At 42.8% G+C, this 22,674-nt stretch overlaps 1 protein-coding gene across 1 annotated transcript in view; it reads right to left on the bottom strand.

Moving 5' to 3' along the window:
- Positions 1-18,234, bottom strand: part of LOC139167093 (angiomotin-like protein 1) — a 55,727-nt gene extending 37,493 nt beyond the window's left edge. Inside the window, exon 1 of the mRNA XM_070751521.1 lies at positions 18,200-18,234. The gene's annotated coding sequence lies outside the window, so the exon portion shown is untranslated. The remainder of the gene's footprint in view (positions 1-18,199) is intronic.
- Positions 18,235-22,674: the final 4,440 nt, after the last annotated feature.

Below are 22,674 nucleotides of genomic sequence, written 5' to 3'. Positions count from 1 at the left end.
CTCCGGACTTAAAAGTAAAACTTGTTCAGGCTTTAAAAGGCTCCTCCAGGCTTAAAAATCCTCTAGGCTTAAAAGCAACGGTGGCTGGGGAATTCTGGGAGTCAAAGTCCTCCAGGCTTTAAAAAGGCTATTTCAGGCTTAAAAGTCCTCCAGCCTTAAAAGCAACACTGGCTAGAGAATTCTGGGAGTTGAAGTCCTCCGGGCTTAAAAGTAATAGTCGTCCAGGCTTAAGAAGGCTCCTCCATGTTTAAAAATCTTCCAGGCTTAAAAGCAACACTGGCTGGGGAATTCATCTGTTTTCATCGGTTCCACAACTTCTCAAGATCATGTGAAATGCTAGCGCCTTGGTATAAGACCACACTTGGAATGGAAACCTCACCAGAGTTAGCCCCCACATTTCAACCCTGAGTTGCAAATATTATCTTCTAATCAGGAAGATAAGCAGAGTTGCATGAGATTATACTATGGACGGAAGGTCACAAAAACTCATTGAAGGATTTTTCCACAAATAGGACAACATTATTTCCTAGTTTGAGCAAGCAAACATGAATTTTGAACTTGGATGGAGGATAAATGTCTGATATAATCTGAATAATTCAACAGGTCAAAGGGTGTATCCATCCACTGGTTTGCAGAAGTACACACTAATCTAGGAAAATAATTCTCAGTAAGAGGCAAGCAGGCTGATCAGTTAAGAAAAGTAGAGGTAGTCCTCAATTTACGACCACCATTGAGCCCAGGTTTTTGTTGCTAAGCGAAACAATTAAGTGAGTTCTGCCCCATTTCCTTGCCACAATGGTTAAATGAATCACTGCAGTTGTTGAATTAGTTAAATGATTGTTAATTGAATCTTCCCCATTGACTTTGCTTGTCAGAAGGTCGCAAAAGCAGATCACATGGCCCTGGGATATTGCAATGGTCACAAATATGAATCAGTTGCCAAGATCATATGCTGCAACGTCCTACCGGTCAATGACTACTTCAGCTTCAACCGCAACAACACAAGAGCACGCAACAGATTCAAACTTAATACGAACCGCTCCAAACTTGACTGTAAAAAATATGATTACAACAATCGAGTTATCGAAGCGTGGAACTCATTACCGGACTCAATTGTGTCAACCCCTAACCCCCAACATTTCTCCCTTAGACTCTCCACGATTGACCTCTCCAGGTTCCTAAGAGGCCAGTAAGGGGCGTACATAAGTGCACTGGTGTGCCTTTCGTCCCCTGTCTAATTGTCTTTTCTTTCTTTCACTTATCATATATATTTTCTTTCTTTCATATATCCTCTCCTCTAAGTTCACTTTACCCTTATATATATTACTACATGTCTATTTTTCTTCCTATGTATTTGTGTATTGGACAAATGAATAAATAAACAAACAAACAAATAAATAAATCTGAATTTTTATGACATGGCCATTGGGCCATTGGTTGTAAGTGTGGAAAACAATCAATGGCCTTTTTTCACTGCCACTGAAACTCTGAGTGGTCACTAAATGAATAGTTATAAGTTGAGGACTACCTGTAACATGCTTCTTGGAAAAGATAGAATACGGACACAGGGAGAAAGAGAATACGGGTGGCGCAGTGGTTATAGTGCAGCACTGCAGGCTACTTCAGGTAACTGCTAGCTGTGGTTCAGCAGTTCAAATCTCACCACCGGCTCAAGGTTGACTCAGCCTTCCATCCTTCCGAGATGGGTAAAATAAGGACCCAGATTGTTGGGGGCAATATGCTGATTCTGTAAACCGCTTAGAGTTGTGAAGTAGTATATAAGCCTAAATGCTAAATGGTTTAATAGAAATATTTCTAACATTTTTAAACCCAAACTATTTTCAAAATGTTAAGATCTGAACTTTAGATATTGTATTATTGTAGAAAGAAGTGTAATCTCTTGAAGTTTGCACCTAGACAGTAGGTTTAGCAGCATTTATTCTGAAAGTTTCATAATCTTATTGCATACAGTATAATGGCTAACGTAGACTGCTTATTGCAGTATTTGTCAACTTCAACCAGAGATGTGTGGGCTTCAATTCCCAGAATTCTCTAGCATGCTGGCTGGGGAATTCTGGGAATTGGAAGTCCATACATCTTTAAATGCTTGAGTTTGAGAAACACCAGCTGAGAGCCTTGCTGGTATAAATTTTTTAGTTTCTCCAACATAAAATAAAAACAATACATAACTTCAAACACAGCATCAGTGCTTATAATCAAACATATACAATTTTTTTCTTTTTTCTTATGATCATTCAATGGCTCTTTTATCTCTTTCCTCCTATAAAGGACTCTATAAGCTTATACAGCATTATAAATTATTAAACCTCTAAGAAAGTATCTTTTCTCCATCTAACAATGAAACATTGCAACAACCTATACATTCTGCCACAGAACCTATACATACTGCCACAGAACTACATCCAACCAAAGATGATAACCCCCTAGAAATCATATGGGTCAACATAAAAGAAAAAAAGAGCAACACCACAATTGGAGTATACTACAGACCACCCAACCAAACAGACACAATGGATGACCTCTTCACATGCCAACTAACAGACATATGCAACAAACACAGCACGACAATAATGGGGGACTTCAACTACCCAGACATCAACTGGAAAACTAACTCAGCACCAAGCGGAAAGTCTGCCAAATTTCTTTCCAGTCTAGCTGACAACTTTCTAACCCAAAAAGTTGAAACAGGAACCAGAGGGAATGCTATATTAGACCTAATACTAACAAACAGGGAAGAAACAATAGAGGGAACAGAAGAAGAAGGGAAACTGGGAGAGAGCGACCACGTCATCCTCAAATTCAACATAGTGCAATCACTAGCTACTACAGTGGTCCCCCGATCATTGCGAGGGTTCCGTTCCAGGACCCCTCGCAATGACCGGTTTTTCACGAAGTAGCGCTGCGGAAGTAAAAACACTATCTGCGCATGCGCAGATGGTGTTTTTACTTCCGCCGCAGCAGCGAGGAGCCGAAGATTGGGGTTTCCCCACCGCCCACGCAAACTCCTCGCTGCCGCTCGCCCGCCCTTTGCCCGCCCACGCCGTTCGCTCGCGCCGCTTCCCAGCTGAGTCCTGAAGACAATTCGCTTCAGGACTCAGCTGGGAAGCGGCGCGAGCGAACGGCGTGGGCGGGCGAAGGGCGGGCGAGCGGCAGCGAGGAGTTTGCGTGGGCGGTGGGGAAACTCCTCGCTGATGCCCGCCGCTCGCCCTCCCGCCAGCAAGAGGGAGAAGACCTAGGGAAGCCGCCCAGCAGCTGATCTGCCTGGCGCCATCTACGCATGCATGCCCATAGAAAAAAGGGCGCGCATGCGCAGATGGTGTTTTTACTTCCGGGTTGCAAAATCGCCATATAGCCGTTTCGCAATGATCGGGATCGCAATACCCGGGGGATCACTGTATACCCAACACCACTACAGTCCCAGACTTCAGAAAAGCGGACTTTAACAAGCTCAGAGCGAACCTTGAACAATGCCCCTGGAACGAACTCTTAGAAGGAAAAACCACTCAGGAAGCCTGGGTGATCCTAAAAAACAGCATCATAGACGCCCAAAACAACGCAATCCCCATGAAAAGGAAAAACAGGAGAACCAAAACTAAACCTGCATGGCTAAACAAAGCCCTCGCAGATGACATAAAAGGAAAAAAAGCTAAGTACAAACAATGGAAAGAAGGACTCATAACCAAAGCGGAATATCAGCAAACAGCCAGTTCCTGCAAACAAAAAATAAAAACAGCAAAGGCACAATATGAACAACACCTTGCAGCGGAAGTCAAAGACAACAAAAAAAAGATTCTTCCAACACATCAACAATAAGAAGAAAATCAAAGAAACAATCGTCACACTAAAAAACGAAGAGGGTAGAGAAATCACAGACAGCAATGACCAAGCACAGCTACTCAACGCCTACTTTGCATCAGTCTTCACACAAAAGGGAACCTCCCTTCAACCAATCTCCAATTTAACTGCAACAAACTGCCCCAGAACCGAACTCAACATAGACAAAAGCACAGTGAGGGACTACCTGAGGGAACTCAACGAATACAAATCACCAGGGCCAGACGGACTTCACCCCAAAGTCCTAAAAGAACTGGCAGACACCATAGCGCAGGGGTCTCCAACCGCCGGTCCGCGGACCGGCACCGGGCCGCTGGGGGTTTTCAGCCGGTCCGCGGCGCCAGGGCCCCCTCGGCCTTTCCGCGCTGCCCACCACCCGCCCGATTTGCCCCCTCTGCTCCTCTGCCACCTCCTGCCTTTCACCGCAGCTCCTCCCGCACCCGGAACGCACGCCCTGCCCGCCTCACATTTGCCGAGAGGACTTTCGCCCCGGGCTCTCAGCAAGGGGGCTGCATGAGAGGCGGGGCCGGCGGAAGGTGATATTCAATGTCGGGGGCGCACGGGCGGTCTTGCGCGCGCTCCCTATCTCCCTGCTAGCCCACTCGGAATACTGTATTCAAAATAAGAAAAGCCTTCGCCGGCAAAGGCTTTTCTTATTTTGAATACGTATTCCGAGTGGGCTAGCAGGGAGATAGGGAGCGCGCGCAAGACCGCCCGTGCGCCCCCGACATTGAATATCACCTTCCGCCGGCCCCGCCTCTCATGCAAACCCCCTTGCTGAGAGCCCGGGGCGAAAGTGCTCTCGGCAAATGTGAGGCGGGCAGGGCGTGCGCGCGTCACCGCTGAGAAGAACGGAGAGAGAACGAGAGTGAGTGAAAGCAACAGACAGCAAGATAGAGAGAAAGTGAGAAATTGAGAGTGAGAGAAAGGGGGGGAGAGAAAGAGATAGCAAGAGAGAGAGAACAAGAGAGAGAAAGAGCGTGAGAAACAAAACAAGAGAGAAAGAGAGAGAGAGAGAAAGCAAAAGAGACAGAAAGAAAACAAGAGAGAGAAAGTGAGAAGAAGAGAGAGAAAGAGGGGGAGAGAGAGAGAAAGAGAGAGGGGGGAGAGAGAGAAAGAGAGGGAGAAAGAGAGGGAAAGGGGGGAGAGATAGCAAGAGAGGGAGAGAGAAAGAGAGAGGGAAAGGGGGAGAGAGGGGGGAGAGAAAGAGGAGATAAAGGAAGAGGAGAGAGAGAAAGGAAGAGAAAGAAAGAAAGAGGGATAGAAAGAGAGAGAGAGTGAGAGATGCTCAGTGAGCCTTTCTTTGAAGTTGCCTTTCTTTCTTTCTTTCTTTCTTTCTTTCTTTCTTTCTTTCTTGCTTGCTTGCTCTTTTTCTTTCTCTCTTTTACCTTTCCTTCCTCTATTTCTTTTCTTTCTCCTTCCTACCTTCTTCCCTCCCTCCCTCCAGTCCTTCCTCTCTTACTCTCCCCTTTCATAAGTTTCCTTGCTTCCTTCCTCTGTTCCTGTCCCTTCCCTCTTTCCTTCTTTCTTCCTTCCTTCCTTCCTTTCCTCCCTTCCTTTCCTCCCTCCATTTCTTGCTTTCCTTTTCCTTCCTCCCTTCTTTCCTCCCTCATTCCCTTCTTTCACTCCTTCCTCTCTTACTCTCCCCTTTCACACCTTTCTTTGCTTCTTTGCACCCTTCTTCTGTTCCTGTACCTTCCCTCTTTCCTTCCTTCCTTCCCACCCTCCGTCCATTCATTCACCCATTCCTCTCTTGATCGCCCCTTTTACGGCGCCGCTGACAGCTATCTCCCCCCCCCCCTCCGGGCCATGGAAAACTGGTCTAGTTGAAAGCCGGTCCCTGGTGCAAAAAAGGTTGGGGACCTCTGCCATAGCGGAACCACTCCTCCTCATCTACCAAATATCCTGGATCACTGGAGACCTACCGGAAGACTGGAAGCGAGCTGACATAGTCCCCATCCACAAAAAAGGCAAAAAGACCGACCCAGGTAACTACAGACCAATCAGTCTGACCTCTATACCTGGAAAAATACTGGAGAAAATAATCAAAAAACAACTTACCCACTTCCTAGAAACAAACAAGATCATATCCAATAGCCAGCACGGATTCATCAGAAACAAATCATGCCAAACCAATCTCATATCATTTTTCAACACCATAACCAAGTCAGTTGACCAACGCAACTCAGTGGACCTCATATACTTGGACTTCAGTAAGGCTTTCGATAAAGTCGACCACAATCTCCTAATCCACAAACTAGAAAAAAATGGAGTAGATTACTACACATGTAGATGGATAAACAGTTGGCTGACCAACCGCACCCAACGAGTTGTCCTCAACGGCACCAAATCCACATGGAAAAAAGTAGACAGTGGAGTACCACAGGGCTCTGTCCTGGGTCCTGTACTCTTTAACATCTTCATCAACGACCTGGACGAGGGAATAAAAGGGGAACTAATAAAATTTGCAGATGACACCAAGCTGGCGGGGGTAGCCAACACCCTTGAGGACAGGCTCAGAGTACAAGAAGACCTAGACAGACTATCACAGTGGGCCCATACCAACAAAATGAGGTTCAACACCGACAAATGCAGAGTCCTCCACCTCGGCAAAAAGAACCCTAGACATACATACAGCCTGGGAGATACCCCACTCAGCAGTAGTGACTGCGAAAGAGATCTTGGAGTCTTGGTGGACAATCAACTAAACATGAGTCAGCAATGTGCAGCAGCAGCCAAAAAAGCCAACTCAATCCTAAGCTGCATCAATAGAGGAATACGCTCCAAGACCAGGGAAGTACTAATACCACTCTACTATGCCCTGGTCAGACCCCACCTGGAGTACTGCATCCAATTTTGGTTACCTCACTACAAAAAAGACATCGAAACTCTGGAGAAGGTGCAAAAAAGAGCAACCAAAATGATTAGGGGACTCGAAACCAAGACTTACGAAGAGAGATTGAGAGAACTGGGCATGGACAGCCTAGAAAAAAGAAGGTCTAGAGGGGACATGATAGCAGTTTACAGATACTTGAGGGGTTGCCATGGTGAGGAGGGGGTCTCTTTATTCCCCAGGGCACCAGAGGGCCGGACGAGGAACAATGGTTGGAAGCTGACCAAGGAGAGATTCAACCTGGAAATAAGGAAGAACTTCCTGACGGTCAGAGCGATCAACCAATGGAACTGCCTGCCAGGGGTGGTGGTGAACTCCCCAACTCTGGACACCTTCAAGAGGAGATTGGACTTCCATTTGGCTGGGGTGCTGTAGGGTTTCCTGCTCAGGAAGGGGGTTGGACTCGATGACCTAACGGTCCCTTTCAACTCTATTAATAAAATTAAAATTAAAAAAAATTCATAAAATCTCATTAATTCGCATCTTAATTTAATCTTACATATCTGCAGTGAAGGGTTGCAAAAAAATTTTACTACCACACTGTGGGCATAGCTTATTTTGTGGGTGTGGCTTGCCGGTCATGTGACCAGGTGGGAGTAGCTTGACAATAGTGTGACGGGGTGGCTTAAAGGTCATGTGACTGGCTTAAAGGAGGCCAACTTGATGTCACTCAAGTCAAGGGTTTGGGTTAGAGTTAGGGTTCTCCTCGCCTCAAAGAGATTTCCTTATCTATTTACTATTACTGACCATCCAAAATAAACTATTTAATCTTATGTATATATGCCATATGTGTACATACATATTACACACATGCACACAAAAATATACATTATGTACTATATAAACTGTATGTATACATACGCACGCACAGCTCTTCTAAAATTATACACATTCAACCTCATTTACTGTGAACAGTACCCAGAGACAAGAAGGGGGGGAAGAAAAAAAATTCAAACTTTTTCTACTGGTTCTGCATACCTGATTGTACCCGTAGGAACCCATCACTGTATATCTGTTAAACTAATTAGTCCAATATCTGATCACCAGCTGAGAGTTTTAATGGGCAGAAGCAGAATCAAAGTCACACAGATAAATAAATAAACTAAGTGTTGTGGTTCCGTCTGAGGCCCCTCAGGGAACGGCTGATCTTCTGTCGGTTTCCAGCTCAGAGGGAGAGGCTGAGGAACAGGAGGTGCAGGCAGACGAGGAGGAGGAATCCCAGGCTGAAGAAGAGGGAGGACAGCCAGAGTCCCCCCAGAGGGAGCTCTCCCCAGCAAGCAGCCTGGATTCCTTAGAGGAAAATGCACAAGCCATAATTGATCTGCGACAGAGAAGAGCTACTCAGAGAAGGGATCAATTGGCTAAGTACTTTCAGCATTAAAGAGGCAACAGCTGGGTTTGGGTGTGGTGCTCTTTGGAAAGGCTAAAAGGCAGACCCACCCTTCCTGGCTTGTGGAGTTTTATCTTTGAGAGTCTTGGGACCTGGCTGTGAACTTGGGCGTCTTGGAATCCTGGTTTGTGCCTTTGACTACTGAAACCTTGGGGGTGGGGGTGCCAGCAAGAAGCTTGCTGTATTGTCTGGACATCAGGACTCTGCTGTAAAGTATTATAGCCTGTCTGTTGGGAAGAACAGGTTTTCCTCTGTGTTTATTTTTTCCAGCTATAAAGTACTTTTGCTTTTACCAGAGTGTCTGGCTGTTTTTTCCAGTTGGTGTTGAGGTCTGGGGGAACCCAGACAGAACACTAAGTAAGGCCAGCCTTGCCTTAGAACGTTCTATGATACACCTCATGCATTCTTCATCCTAAGTAAAAGCTTAGCGTTTTGCTACTCAAGTTCAGAGTGAAGAATGAAAAAACTTCAGAAGAGAAGGATTTAGGGGTAGTGATTTCTGACAGTCTCAAAATGGGTGAGCAGTGTGGTCGGGCGGTAGGAAAAGCAAGTAGGATGCTTGGCTGCATAGCTAGAGGTATAACAAGCAGGAAGAGGGAGATTGTGATCCCCTTATATAGAGCGCTGGTGAGACCACATTTGGAATACTGTGTTCAGTTCTGGAGACCTCACCTACAAAAAGATATTGACAAAATTGAACGGGTCCAAAGACGGGCTACAAGAATGGTGGAAGGTCTTAAGCATAAAACGTATCAGGAAAGACTTAATGAACTCAATCTGTATAGTCTGGAGGACAGAAGGAAAAGGGGGGACATGATCGAAACATTTAAATATGTTAAAGGGTTAAATAAGGTTCAGGAGGGAAGTGTTTTTAATAGGAAAGTGAACACAAGAACAAGGGGGCACAATCTGAAGTTAGTTGGGGGAAAGATCAAAAGCAACGTGAGAAAATATTATTTTACTGAAAGAGTAGTAGATCCTTGGAACAAACTTCCAGCAGACGTGGTTGGTAAATCCACAGTAACTGAATTTAAACATGCCTGGGATAAACATATATCCATTGTAAGATAAAATACAGGAAATAGTATAAGGGCAGACTAGATGGACCATGAGGTCTTTTTCTGCCGTCAGTCTTCTATGTTTCTATGTTTCTATGAAGGAATAAAGAAAGTAACTTACCACCTTGTTCATCCTATGATGTGGATTCCCAAAGACCATCGCACATTTTGATAAGACGCAAACCCACATGCACAGCTTAAGAAATGCCACTCATTGCAATGCATTTATGCTTAATGTTTCAAAACTGCTGAAAGCCGGAGGAAACCTCAGTGCAGGCTCTTTCGGAGACCGGTTAATAAAGCTCCATCTGCAAGCCGCACTTAAAGCCATACCAAACCTTGCTACCAACCAGAATCCGGTAAGCATTGAAAGGAGACCTTGTCCTCCCTTTCTAAAATTAATAGCCACAGTGAGATCTTTGCCATGGGAATGAATGTATGTATTTATAACATTTCCTCCAGCAGTCTTCTGCAAAGCACAGGCCGTTGGAAAAAGCTTACCCCTCCCTTTAAAAATGGGAAAGAAAATTCCGCCGCACATCTGGTTTTTGTATTGGGAGGGAGAGCGCTCCATCTTTCTTTTCTTTTAATAACTTGACCTGTTTTGTTTCTGACAAAAGGATGCTGTGTCTCTTTGGATTCATTCCAAGCACAGATGAGGTCAGCATGAGAGAGAGAGAGAGAGAGAAAGGGAAGGAGAGAGAGAGAGAGAGAGAAAAAAAAAGCCCAATTCTCACAGCTGGATGTCCACCAGCAATCTGAACAAACTATTTCGGTTGTCATTCGCCTTAAACAAGACCTAAGTATTGCCCATAAGATCATATGCTGCAACGTCCTGCCTGTCGGCGACTACTTCAGCTTCAACCACAACAACACAAGAGCACACAACAGATTTAAACTTAATATTAACCGCTCCAAACTTGACAGTAAAAAATATGACTTCAGTAACCGAGTTGTCGAAGCGTGGAACTCATTACCGGACTCCATAGTGTCATCCCCAAACCCCCAACACTTTACCCTTAGATTATCTACGGTTGACCTATCCAGATTCCTAAGAGGTCAGTAAGGGGCGAGTACAAGTGCACTAGAGTGCCTTCCGTTCCCTGTCCTATTGCTCTCCTATATCTCCTATATACCTTTCCTCTATTCCTATATCTCTTCTTCTATTCTTTCATTGATATATTCTATTCCTATATCTTCTTTTCTATTATTTCTTAGATATATTTTACTATGAGTATCTCCTCTATTACCTTCATCATGTATTTTACTATGTGTATATTGATATATACCCACTAAAACCCTCATTGTGTATTGGACTTTTATATCCTTTCTTTATATATAATAACTCATGTCTATCCTCTTCAATATGTATTGTGCATTGGACAAAATAAATAAATAAATAAATAAAATAAATAAATTTCAATCAGAATCGAATACAGTCCGATTCCTTGTTGCAACAATTGTGGGTTGAGGACCGCAATCTTGCAATTTTTTACTCCTGACATCTGAATAACTTCTATTTCATGTCCTTGCAAGAATGTGTGCGTATTTGTATACATCCACACCAGCAGGTTAGTCTCAAGTTAGCTCACTATCAATTTAAACAAGGAAAAGCAATAAAAAACATATCTCCGGGACCGCCTTCTGCCACATGAATTCCAGCGACCGGTCAGGTCCCACAGAGTTGGCCTTCTCCGAGTCCCTTCGACGAAACAATGTTGCCTGACGGGACCCAGGGGAAGAGCCTTCTCTGTGGTGGCCCCGACCCTCTGGAATCAACACCCCCCCCGGAGATTAGAACTGCCCCCACCCTCCTTGCCTTTCGCAAACTTCTCAAAACCCACTTCTGTCATCAGGAATAGGGAAATTGATTCCCCTGGGCCGTTGCACTTTATGTATGATTGTTCTTTGTATTAAGGGTCTTAAATGTGTTTTAATTTTTGGATTTGTATTGTTACTTGTTGTAAGCCGCTCCAAGCCTCTGGAGAGGGACAGCATACAAATCTAATAAATAAGTAAAATAAAATACCAAAGACCCCGGGTGGTGCAGCAGGTAGAGTGCTGTACTGCAAGCCACTGAAGCTGACTGTAGATCTGTAGGTCAGCGGTTCAAATCTTATCACCGGCTCAAGGTTGACTCAGCCTTCCATCCTTCCGAGGTGGGTAAAATGAGGACCCGGATTGTGGGGGCAATAGCCTAGCTCTGTTAAAAAACTGCTAGCGAGTCTTCGGAGAGGGGCGGCATACAAATCCAAGTAATAAATAAATAATAAATAAATGCTGGCTCTGTTAAAAAGTGCTATTGCTAACATGTTGTAAGCCGCCTTGAGTCTAAGGAGAAGGGCGGCATAAAAATTGAATGAATGAATGAATGAATGAATGAATGAATGAATGAATGAATGAATGAATGAATAAAATAAAATAATAAAATAATAAAATAAAATAAAATAAAATAAAATAAATAGCCAAACAGGAACTAAACTGCTAATTGGAGTATTCATTACTGCCACTGTCTATTATTGGATTGCAACTATGGTGGATGCCCTCGTGGCTATCAGGCAGTGAAGGGCTACCAAAGTTTTTGCTACCACACTGTGGGCGTGGCTTATTCATTTTCTTTGAACATCTTTCAGTGCAAATTGGGTGCTCTGGGATGGAGCTCCATTTTTGCTACCCCACTGCATTTCCCCCTCCCCCCGCCGTCCGGGCAGCAGCCCACCCCTGCTATCAAGACACACAAAATGTGTTGGAATTCAGGCAATGGATGTCCAAGCGCCGCCTCTATGTTGGTTGAGATAGGCAGGATTCCCTTGGGTACCATTTGTTTGGGGTCAAGGGAAAGGGAGGGTTTTGCCTTCTCTTTCTGCTCAAGATCACCATGGTTAATTGGTGGGCCACTATGTGACACAGAGTGCTGGACTCGATGGACTTTTGGCCCGATTCAGCATGGCTCTTCTTGTATGTTCCTATGTTCTTAACTTCTGGCAAAGAGGCCAGCTCATGGAGCTGAGCTCGTGTGTAATCCTGACTGCATTCCAATCCTTTCATCAGCCCATCATGCATAAGTCTAAATGTCCTTCCGCAGCTGGAAAGGACAATCATTGGAGAAAATGATCATAAGTACCTTATCTGTTTAAGCACTTTGGTCAGAAGGACATAAACATAACATACATTATCTTTAGCCACCCTTATCTTTAGCAATGCACCGTTTTGCCTATGAGGAGCCCTGGTGGCACAGTGGTTAGAGTACAGTACTACAGGCTACGTCTGCTGACTACTATCTACCTGCAATTTGGCAGTTCGAATCTCACCAGGCTCAAAGTTGACTCAGACTTCCATCCTTCCAAGGTGGGTAAAATGGAGATCCAGATTGTTGGGGGTAATAGGCTGACTCTAAAGATCTTAGAGAAGGATGTAAAGCACTGTAAAGTGGTGTACAAGTCTAATTGATAAGTGCTAGTGCTATGAAGTTGGAAATGAGTTCAAAATGACCTTGGGGCTTTTATAGTCATGCCCTCATCACCTCGAGGTTCGACTACTGTAACGCTCTCTACATGGGGCTACCTTTGAAAAGTGTTCGGAAACTCCAGACCATGCAGAATGCAGCTGCGAGAGCAATCATGGGCTTCCCTAGATATGCCCATGTTACACCAACACTCTGCAGTCTGCATTGGTTGACGATCAGTTTCCGGTCACAATTCAAAGTGTTGGTCATGACCTATAAAGGCCTTCATGGCATCGGACCAGAATATCTCCGGGACCGCCTTCTGCCGCATGAATCCCAGTGACCGATTAGGTCCCACAGAGTTGGCCTTCTCCGGGTCCCGTCGACTAAACAATGCTGGCTGGCGGGACCCAGGGGAAGAGCCTTCTCTGTGACGGCCCCAACCCTCTGGAACCAGCTCCCCCCAGAGATTAGGATTGCCCCCACCCTCCTTGCCTTTTGTAAACTCCTTAAAACCCACCTCTGCTGTTAGGCATGGAGGAACTGAGATATCTCCCAGTTCTGATTTTTAAACAATGGGGTTTTTTAGGCTTTTAATGTTAGATTTATTATTATAGACTTTTAATATTAGATTTGTCATTATATACTGTTGTTATCACTGTTGTGAGCCGCCCAAGTCTGCGGAGAGGGGCGGCATACAAATCTAATTAATAATAATAATAATAATAATAATAATAATAATAATAATAATAATAATAATAGCTTGGTGCTTCTTGGAATCTTGGAATGACGTTCCCCATATTCTTACTCAAAGGATCCAACTCTACAGGGTTATGTATTGGGAACAACGTAATTCCAATCCAGGAAGTACACAACATCTTCCCAGCAACTTTATCATTGATTCCCAATAGAAAGCCACTGAATATGTCATAGGAAGATGTATAATAATGACCCCACAAAAAAGGGTGCCAAACTTTGAATGACCAGCAATGGACAATCCTGAGTAGGATTCGCACCTCACAAACAGCATCTGCCAAGACTTTGTATAAATGGGGCACAGTATCCTTGGTGTAACTATGAGGTCCCACATCAAATGGTAGATCACATAATTCACATTGTAATTGGCTGTAAGCTGAGGGCATATACGGGTCCGATTTAAAAAAAATATAAACAATGCTGCGTTTCAATGGTTAGATGGCCGGGACATTGGTATTTAAACGTAGCTCTTTTTAACATTTATCTTTTTTTGTGTTTTTCCAATTTAGATGAAATGTGAATACATATCACTAGGCCATGTATGATATGCTATATTCTAAATCAGGGCTGTCGGACTTGGTCCTATTGTTGGTAGTATTAGGATTGTGTTTGCCCTTGTGGGGGGAGGCAGGATGGGTGTGGCTGACTGTTGGTCCTTTACTGTCTCCAGGAAAGCCTCGTGGGACAACTCAGAACCTGTCGCAGGCCGGCGTACTGGGCCGTACTGGGTCAAACCAGTAGCATTTTACCCCTGGTTTAAAAGTACAATAATTGTAAGCGCTGTACATGTAATAAAATGAAGCAAGCAAAGTAAATCTAAGCTATTAAGTTTGTCCAACTATAACAAGTTTAGTTAAGTTTATTTTATGGGAAAATAATGATAATGAAAACCACCACAAATTGCCAACAATTATCATAATATATTAATATGTACTGTATGTCCACATGTGTATGTGAATTCCTCTCTGTGTGTCTCTAATGCTGAAAAAGTATTTGTTTTTCTATGTATGCACTCTGCTCCAGCAAATGTGAAATAGTGAAGAGTTTAGGTGTTAGTTGCTAAAACTACTAGCAAACTCTTCTTTCCCATGCATCAATGCTATTGCCTAACCCAGGGGTAGGCAAAGTTGGTTCTTCTATGACATGTGGACTTCAACTCCCAGAATTCCTGAACTAGCATGATTGGCTCAGGAATTATGGGTGTTGAAGTCCAGAAGTCATGGAAGAGCCAACTTGCCTACCCCTGGCCTAACCCAATAATGAAACATCTGCAGGAAGAGAAACATAGAAGATTGACGGCAGAAAAAGACCTCATGGTCCATCCAGTCTGCCCTTATACTATTTCCTGTATTTTATCTTAGGATGGATATATGTTTATCCCAGGCGTGTTTAAATTCACTTACTGTGGATTTACCAACCACGTCTGCTGGAAATTTGTTCCAAGCATCTACTTCTCTTTCAGTAAAATATTTTCTCACATTACTTCTAATCTTTCCCCCAACTAATCTCACATTGTGCCCCCTTGTTCTTGTGTTCACTTTCCTATTAAAATCACCCCCCTCCTGAACCTTACTGAACCCTTTAACATATTTAAATGTTTCAATCATGCCCCCCCTTTCCCTTCTGTCCTCCAGACTATACAGATTAAGTTTATTCAGTCTTTCCTGATACGTTTTATGCTTAAGACCTTCCACCATTTTTGTAGCCCGTCTTTGGACCCATTCAATTTTATCGATATCTTTTTGTAGGTGAGGTCTCAAGAACTGAACACAGTATTCCAAATGTGGTCTCACCAGCACTCTATGCAGCGGAATCCCAATCTCCCTCTTCCTGCTTGTTATGCCTCTAGCTATGCAGCCAAGCATTCTACTTGCTTTCCCTACCGCCTGACCGCACTGCTCACCCATTTTGAGACTGTCAGAAATCACTACCCCTAAATCCTTCTTTTCTGAAATTTTTGCTAACACAGAATTGCCAATACAATACTCAGATTGAGGATTCCTTTTGCCCAAGTGCATTGTTTTACATTTGGGAAGTAGATAGCAGAAATAACGCCAAGAAGGCGACAATCGAGAAAAAAAGGCTTCTAAAATGGAAATCAAAATGCACAGGATGTACAGAAAGTCTTTGACAACGAACACATTTGAAGGAGGGGAGGGTTGCTCCTACCTCCTGCTACCAGTGCGCTGTGCACGCAGCATTGGGGGGGGTCTCACACATGTGCATGCACTATGCACGAACGTGTGTGTGCATCCCCAGCGTGATTTTGCTCCTGCACATGCGCAGAAAGCAAAAATGTGCTGAAATCTTGCCAGGGGGTGCACACGTGCGTGAGATTTTGGCAAATCTAAGTGCCAAAGCCCACTGCAACAATATCGCCAAAAAGGCTTCTAGAGTTGTTAACCTGATCCTACGCAGCTTCTGCTCTGGCAATCTCACGCTACTCACCAGAGCCTACAAAACTTTTGCCAGACCCATCCTTGAATACAGTTCATCTGTCTGGAACCCATACCATATCTCGGACATCAACACCCTTGAAAATGTCCAAAGATACTTCACCAGAAGAGCCCTTCACTCCTCCACTCGAAACAGAATATCCTACGAAAGCAGACTATCAATCCTAGGTCTAGAAAGTTTAGAACTACGTCGCCTAAAACACGATCTAAGTATTGATCACAAGATCATATGCTGCAACGTTCTACCTGTCAATGACTATTTCAGCTTCAAACACAACAACACAAGAGCACGCAACAGATTCAAACTTAATATTAACCGCTCCAAACTTGACTGTAAAAAATATGACTTCTGCAAACGAGTTGTCGAAGCGTGGAACTCATTACCTGACTCAGTAGTGTCAACCCCTAACCCCCAACATTTTTCCCTTAGACTATCCACGATTGACCTCTCCAGGTTCCTTAGAGGTCAGTAAGGGGCGTGCATAAGTGCACCAGTGTGCCTTCCGTCCCCTGTCCATTTGTCTCTCCTTATCTCATTTATCTTTTCCTCCTTTCAAATATGTTCACCTATACTTTTATATCTTTTCTTCTATTCTTTTCTTTACTTATATTATTACATATCTTTCTCTTCAATGTGTATTATGTATTGGACAAAATAAATAAATAAATAAAATAAATAAATAAAATTGTTTGCTTCCACGCCTGCACGGAAGCAAAAAATGGCCAAAATCTCCCCTGCGTGGGCATCCTCTCGTAAGATTTCGCTTCTGCGCAGGAAGCAAAAAATACCAAAACATTAAAGAAAAAAGATATCTAGCACCAATTCTCCCAGCGGAGCTTTAAGCTGATTGGCAGGAAGGTCAGAGGGCCACCCCCACTGCAAACGCAGGATTGGTCGGATTGTAAAAATATGTTCCAAGGCGCCAGAAAAGAAGCTATAGTTCCTAACACCATGGGAAATTTGTCTTCTGCCATGGTTTTAGGTGACCCTGTGAAACAGTTGTCGGTCCGTCCCCCCCAAAAGGATCCCAACCACCAGATTGAGAATCACTGTATAGTCACTTATCAAGAAGAACTTCCTGACGGTCAGAACGATCAACCAGTGGAACAACCTACCAGCGGACATTGTGAACTCCAATACTCTGGACACTTTTAAGAGGAAATTGGACTGCCATTTGGCTAGGATGCTATAGGGTTCCTGCTTAGGCAGGGGGTTGGACTTGACCCGCATGGTCCCTTCCAACTCTAACAATAAATAAATAAAATAAATAAATAAATCCAAAAGAGTAGGTTTTGCTGCTTCGTAAGGAGGCTGGGCTAGAAGATCTCCATGGTCCCTTCCAGTTCATTCATTCTAAACAAATATAGCAAGGATCAACAATGTTGGGGTTTTCCAATAACATCTGGGTGAATTCAAGTTCTTCATTCCTTTCTAGCCAAACAGAAGGCTCCCATAAAGAAATGGAGGATTGTTGTCCTAGGAGGGATCGTGACGGATCATCTTGGAAATTTAATAAACTGGGTCAAGTCTTAAAAACTACAGAACAGCTAGAAATTTAGTCAAAGAAGACATATGCTATGATAATTGTGGGATTCAGAGAGATTGGCTTTGAGAGTCTTAGGACAAAACGTAAGAATTCATAGCTTAATCTACTATGAAGGAAAGAAACTTCACAAAGACGTTTCGTTTTTTAGTTTATAGGTATTAAAATGACCACAGCAATTTGTACAAAATAAAAGATATTACGAGGCATGCCAGAGTATTATTTTCATCTATCGTTCTATCTCGGACGATAGAATGTTTTAGGATTGAACTCCAAAGCTCTAAATTAGCCACTTCATAGAAAAATTGGATCAAGGTCAAATTGGATAGGAAATTACTTGAGTATCAAATAGGCATTGGAGCCATTTCCTGACATATAAATCAAAAGGGGGAGGGGAATGCCCAGGTATTTCAAGCGGAGCATGTTATTTTTTTTATGTCAAGCTTTTTTCTGAAATATTCTTGTCTTTGCTGCTTTTTTCCCCCCCAGGAACAAAATGGATTCTTGAGCTAAGATTTCGGGATAATGACCAACAACAAAAATATGAACAGAGAACCAATATGCCCGAGCCCCTTTATAATGTAACTAATTCATATAATGATAATAATAATAATAATAATAATAATAATAATAATAATAATAATGATAATAATAATAATAATAAACCAAGGCATGTAAACATCAAAACATACCTGGAGGTGTCATGTGTTTTCAATCATTTAGCCACGCGCAATCTGAATGCAACCAAAAACGTAGAGAATTCCAAAGATCAAAAGGACAAGACACCATGGCATTCACTTACCCAAGTGATGGACCCCAAAAACTGTTGGAATAACTTTGGGAGCTTCAGCGTCTGAGGAGATAAAAGCAGAATAACCATGTTGTAGTCAAATCAGAATGGGATCTGGTTTAGAATTCCCTCTTCTGCTGCTATGCCGACACCGTCATCATGCTGTCTCAAAAATCCCATGTCATCTAATTAATTATTACTGCAATAATTGCATTAAATGGAAACAAATTTCAGCCGGAGGGGGGAAGACCTCATTGCTTTAGTGCAGGAAACACACACACACACAAACACACACACACACACACAGAGAAGATCCTCACCCAACAAACTTTATGCCGGATGGAGCTATGAGGTTCACCCGAACAGCAGGGTTGACACTTTCCTCACCTCCTCATTTTCGCAGGGTTTCCCTGCTCCCATCTTCTTCTTTTACCGAAGCCCCCAAGCTGACCTCGGAAGAAGCATCCCTGGCTTTTGGATTCCACAGCTGGATGGAACGTTTCGGTCCTGAACCCACCTGAATTGACACAGCAACTCTTGCCTATCAACAGCGTTCTCTCTCTTGCAATCCAACTGGCCTTGTATCAGTTGCTAGGCAACCGAAGATGGCATATTCGATGAACGAGAGAGGCATTAACATCACAATCCTTTTTTTAAAAAAATCTTGCATTTAGAAGCATTGTGGTCTATCTACCTGTCCTAAATGACCCGATTTGTACTAAATCCATGATGATAGAGATAGATAGATAGATAGATAGATAGATAGATAGATAGATAGATAGATAGATAGATAGATAGATAGATGGGTGAAAGATAGATGAGAGATGAGAGAGAGAGAGAGAGAGAGAGAGAGAGAGAGAGGTGAGAGATAGATAGATAGATAGGCGAGAGATAGATAGATAGATAGATAGATAGATAGATAGATAGATAGATAGATAGATAGATAGATAGATAGATAGATAAATAGATGGGTGAGAGATAGATGAGAGATGAGAGATAGATAGATAGATAGATAGATAGATAGATAGATAGATAGATAGATAGATAGATAGATAGATAGATAGATAGATGGATAGATGGGTGAGAGATAGATGATGGGATTGATGATAGATGATAGATAGATAGATAGATAGATAGATAGATAGATAGATAGATAGATAGATAGATGGGTGAAAGATAGATGAGAGATGAGAGAGAGAGAGAGAAAGAGATAGATAGATAGGTGAGAGATAGATAGGCGAGAGATAGATAGATAGATAGATAGATAGATAGATAGAGACAGACAGACAGACAGACAGACAGACAGACAGACAGACAGACAGACAGACAGGATAAAGAGAAAGAGAGAGAAAGAGAGATAGATGGAGAGATAGATATTTAAGGCAGGATGTTCTGAACAGAAAGCAGAAAGTCTCCCAGAGCAGCCCGAGTGAAACGGATCCTATCCCAAATGTACTGTTCTAATTCTCATCATTTTCATTCGGCTCACTGGAAATCATGTCCAACACATCTGGAGACAAACCAGATTGGAGACCTTTGCTATTGAGGTGAGTGAAGTAAAGACGTTTCGAATCCAATAAGAAGGGAATGTGGAATTTGTGTCCTCCAGCTGTTGCCAAGCTACACTTTGAAATTTCGACAAGTTTCCATTATGATGCAGACGGCTGGGAAGGAAATCACATTTAGTTTTCTCTCTGTACCTCAAGTGGTTATTTATTTTATTTTATTATTTTATTTTACTTCATTAGTTGCATGTGTCATCTTTTTTTCCGGGAACTTAAACCGTTGTACATTATGGGAGAAGAACACAGAACATGGAATAATAGGGTCGGAAGGGAACTTGGAAATCTTCTATTTCATCCCTTCTTCATGCAGGAGATTCTATGATGTTCCAGACTAATGGCTATTCAGTCTCTTATCGAAAACCTCCAGAGATACAGCACCCAAAATTTCTGGAAATAAACCATTCTATGTTTAATGTTTTCACAGCCTGGAAAAAAATTCCTTAGTTTTAGATTGGATCTCTCTTTAATGATCTTCTAGAGTTGTTAACCTGATCCTACGTAGCTTCTGCTCCGGCAATCTCACACTACTCACAAGAGCCTACAAAACTTTTGCCAGACCCATCCTTGAATACAGCTCATCTGTCTGGAACCCATACCACATCTCAGACATCAACCCCCTTGAAAACGTCCAAAGATATTTCACCAGAAGAGCCCTTCACTCCTCCACTCGAAACAGAATACCCTACGAAAATAGACTAACAATCCTGGGTCTAGAAAGCTTAGAACTACGACACCTAAAACACGATTTAAGTAGTGCCCACAAGATCATATGCTGCAACGTCCTACCAGTCAATGACTACTTCAGCTTCAACCGCAACAACACAAGAGCACGCAACAGATTCAAACTTAATACAGTGGTACCTCATCTTACGAACGCCTCTTCTAACGAACTTTTCAAGATATGAACCCGGTGTTTAAGATTTTTTTGCCTCTTCTTCCGAACTATTTTCACCTTACGAACCCAAGCAGCTGCTGCTGGGATGAAGGGGTTTCTTTTTTCCCCCTTTTTTGAAGAAAGAAAAGGGAGGGGCTGCTTGGAGTAGGAAACATTTTGCAGAGAACAAGGTGCTTGCAAAGGCACTGAAACGGTGTCTTTTTAAGAAAGAAAAGGGAGGGGCGCCCCCTTGCCTTTCTTCCTTCCCACTCACCCTTTAGCCTAGCCTTGCTTCTTCCACCCACCCCCTTTAGCTGCTCCTCCCTGCCCTCTGTTCACCTCCCTTCTAAAGTTTGGGATTTTCCTGAAGGATTTGCATGCATTATTTGCTTTTACATTGATTCCTATGGGAAACATTGTTTCATCTTACAAACTTTTCACCTTACGAACCTCCTCCTGGAACCAATTAAGTTCGTATGATGAGGTACCACTGTATTAACCGCTCCAAACTTGACTGTAAAAAATCTGACTTTAATAATCGAGTTGTTGAAGCGTGGAACTCATTACCGGACTCAATAGTGTCAACCCCTAACCCCCAACATTTCTCCCTTAGACTATCCACGATTGACCTCTCCAGGTTCCTAAGAGGTCAGTAAGGGGCGTACATAAGTGCACTAGCCTGCCTTTCGTCCCCTGTCCAATTGTCTTTCCTTTATCTCACTTATCATATATATTTTCTTCCTTTCATAAATCTTCTCCTCTATTTTTACATATTATCTTTATATATATTACTTCATGTCTATTCTCTTCCATATGTATTGTGTATTGGACAAATGAATAAATAAATAAATAAAATAATAATCTTCCACCTATAATTATTTTTTTATCTTGCCCTCAGACAATTTGTAAAATACACTGACCCTCTCTTTTCTGTGACTTAGCCCTTTTTTTCTTAGATTAAACATACCTACTTCCTTCAGTCCTTCAATGTATTGGTGAGAGAACAGATTTCCTTCATTTTATCTTTTTAAGAGGATTATGATAAAGACTGGGGTTGAAAAATAGGGTCACCCACTGAGTTTTATAGTCTAGTGTGGTCCCGAATCCTAATTTTTACACCATTTTAACAAGTTCTTAACACCAATATATATAAGCCAAAAACCACTCAGTCATCACAAAATCTCTAGAACTGTAAAGCATACAAACTTGAAACTCGGCACATATGTTCCACTTGGCTTCTAGGTGCTTGCTAAGAAAGGGTTTTTCAAAATGACCACCAAATCATTAGTATTTTTCATACAGTATTATATTAACATGCTCTGATGCTAAGGAGTTAGGCGTTCTACTCCCCCTCCCCACCTGAAAAGAACTCTGTTCCAACTGCAAACTGCCTTATATTAATATGCTCTGATGCTACCCTTCACTAAACCGGGCATGGCTAGTGTGTGACTCATCTGGCCTGCAGGCTGGCAGTTTAGACATTCTACTCTCCCTCCCCACCTGAAAAGAATTCTGTTCCAACTGCAAACTGCCTTATATTAACATACTCTGATGCTACCCTTCACTAAACTCTGAAAAGAACTCTGTTCCAACTGCAAACTGCCTTATATTAATATGCTCTGATGCTACCCTTCACTAAACCGGGCATGGCTAGTGTGTGACTCATCCGGCCTGCAGGCTGGCAGTTTAGACATTCTACTCTCCCTCCCCACCTGAAAAGAACTCTGTTCCAACTGCAAATTGCCTTATATTAACATACTCTGATGCTACCCTTCACTAAACTGGGTATGGCTAGTGTGTGACTCATCCGGCCTGCAGGCTGGCAGTTTAGACATTCTACTCTCCCTCCCCATCTGAAAAGAACTCTGTTCCAACTGCAAACTGCCTTATATTAACATGCTCTGATACTAAAGAGTTACATATTCTACATACATTATTCTATTAATTGGCTTAGAAATGTTTTATATTGTATCTTTTTATCGAAATGTTGTGAGCCGCCCCGAGGCCACGGAGAGGGGCGGCATATAAGTCCAATTAATAATAATAAA

Source organism: Erythrolamprus reginae, chromosome 4 (genome assembly GCF_031021105.1).
Source record: "Erythrolamprus reginae isolate rEryReg1 chromosome 4, rEryReg1.hap1, whole genome shotgun sequence".
In the NCBI taxonomy this organism is placed as follows: domain Eukaryota; kingdom Metazoa; phylum Chordata; class Lepidosauria; order Squamata; family Dipsadidae; genus Erythrolamprus; species Erythrolamprus reginae.
This window is presented reverse-complemented; position numbering and strand designations above follow the sequence as displayed.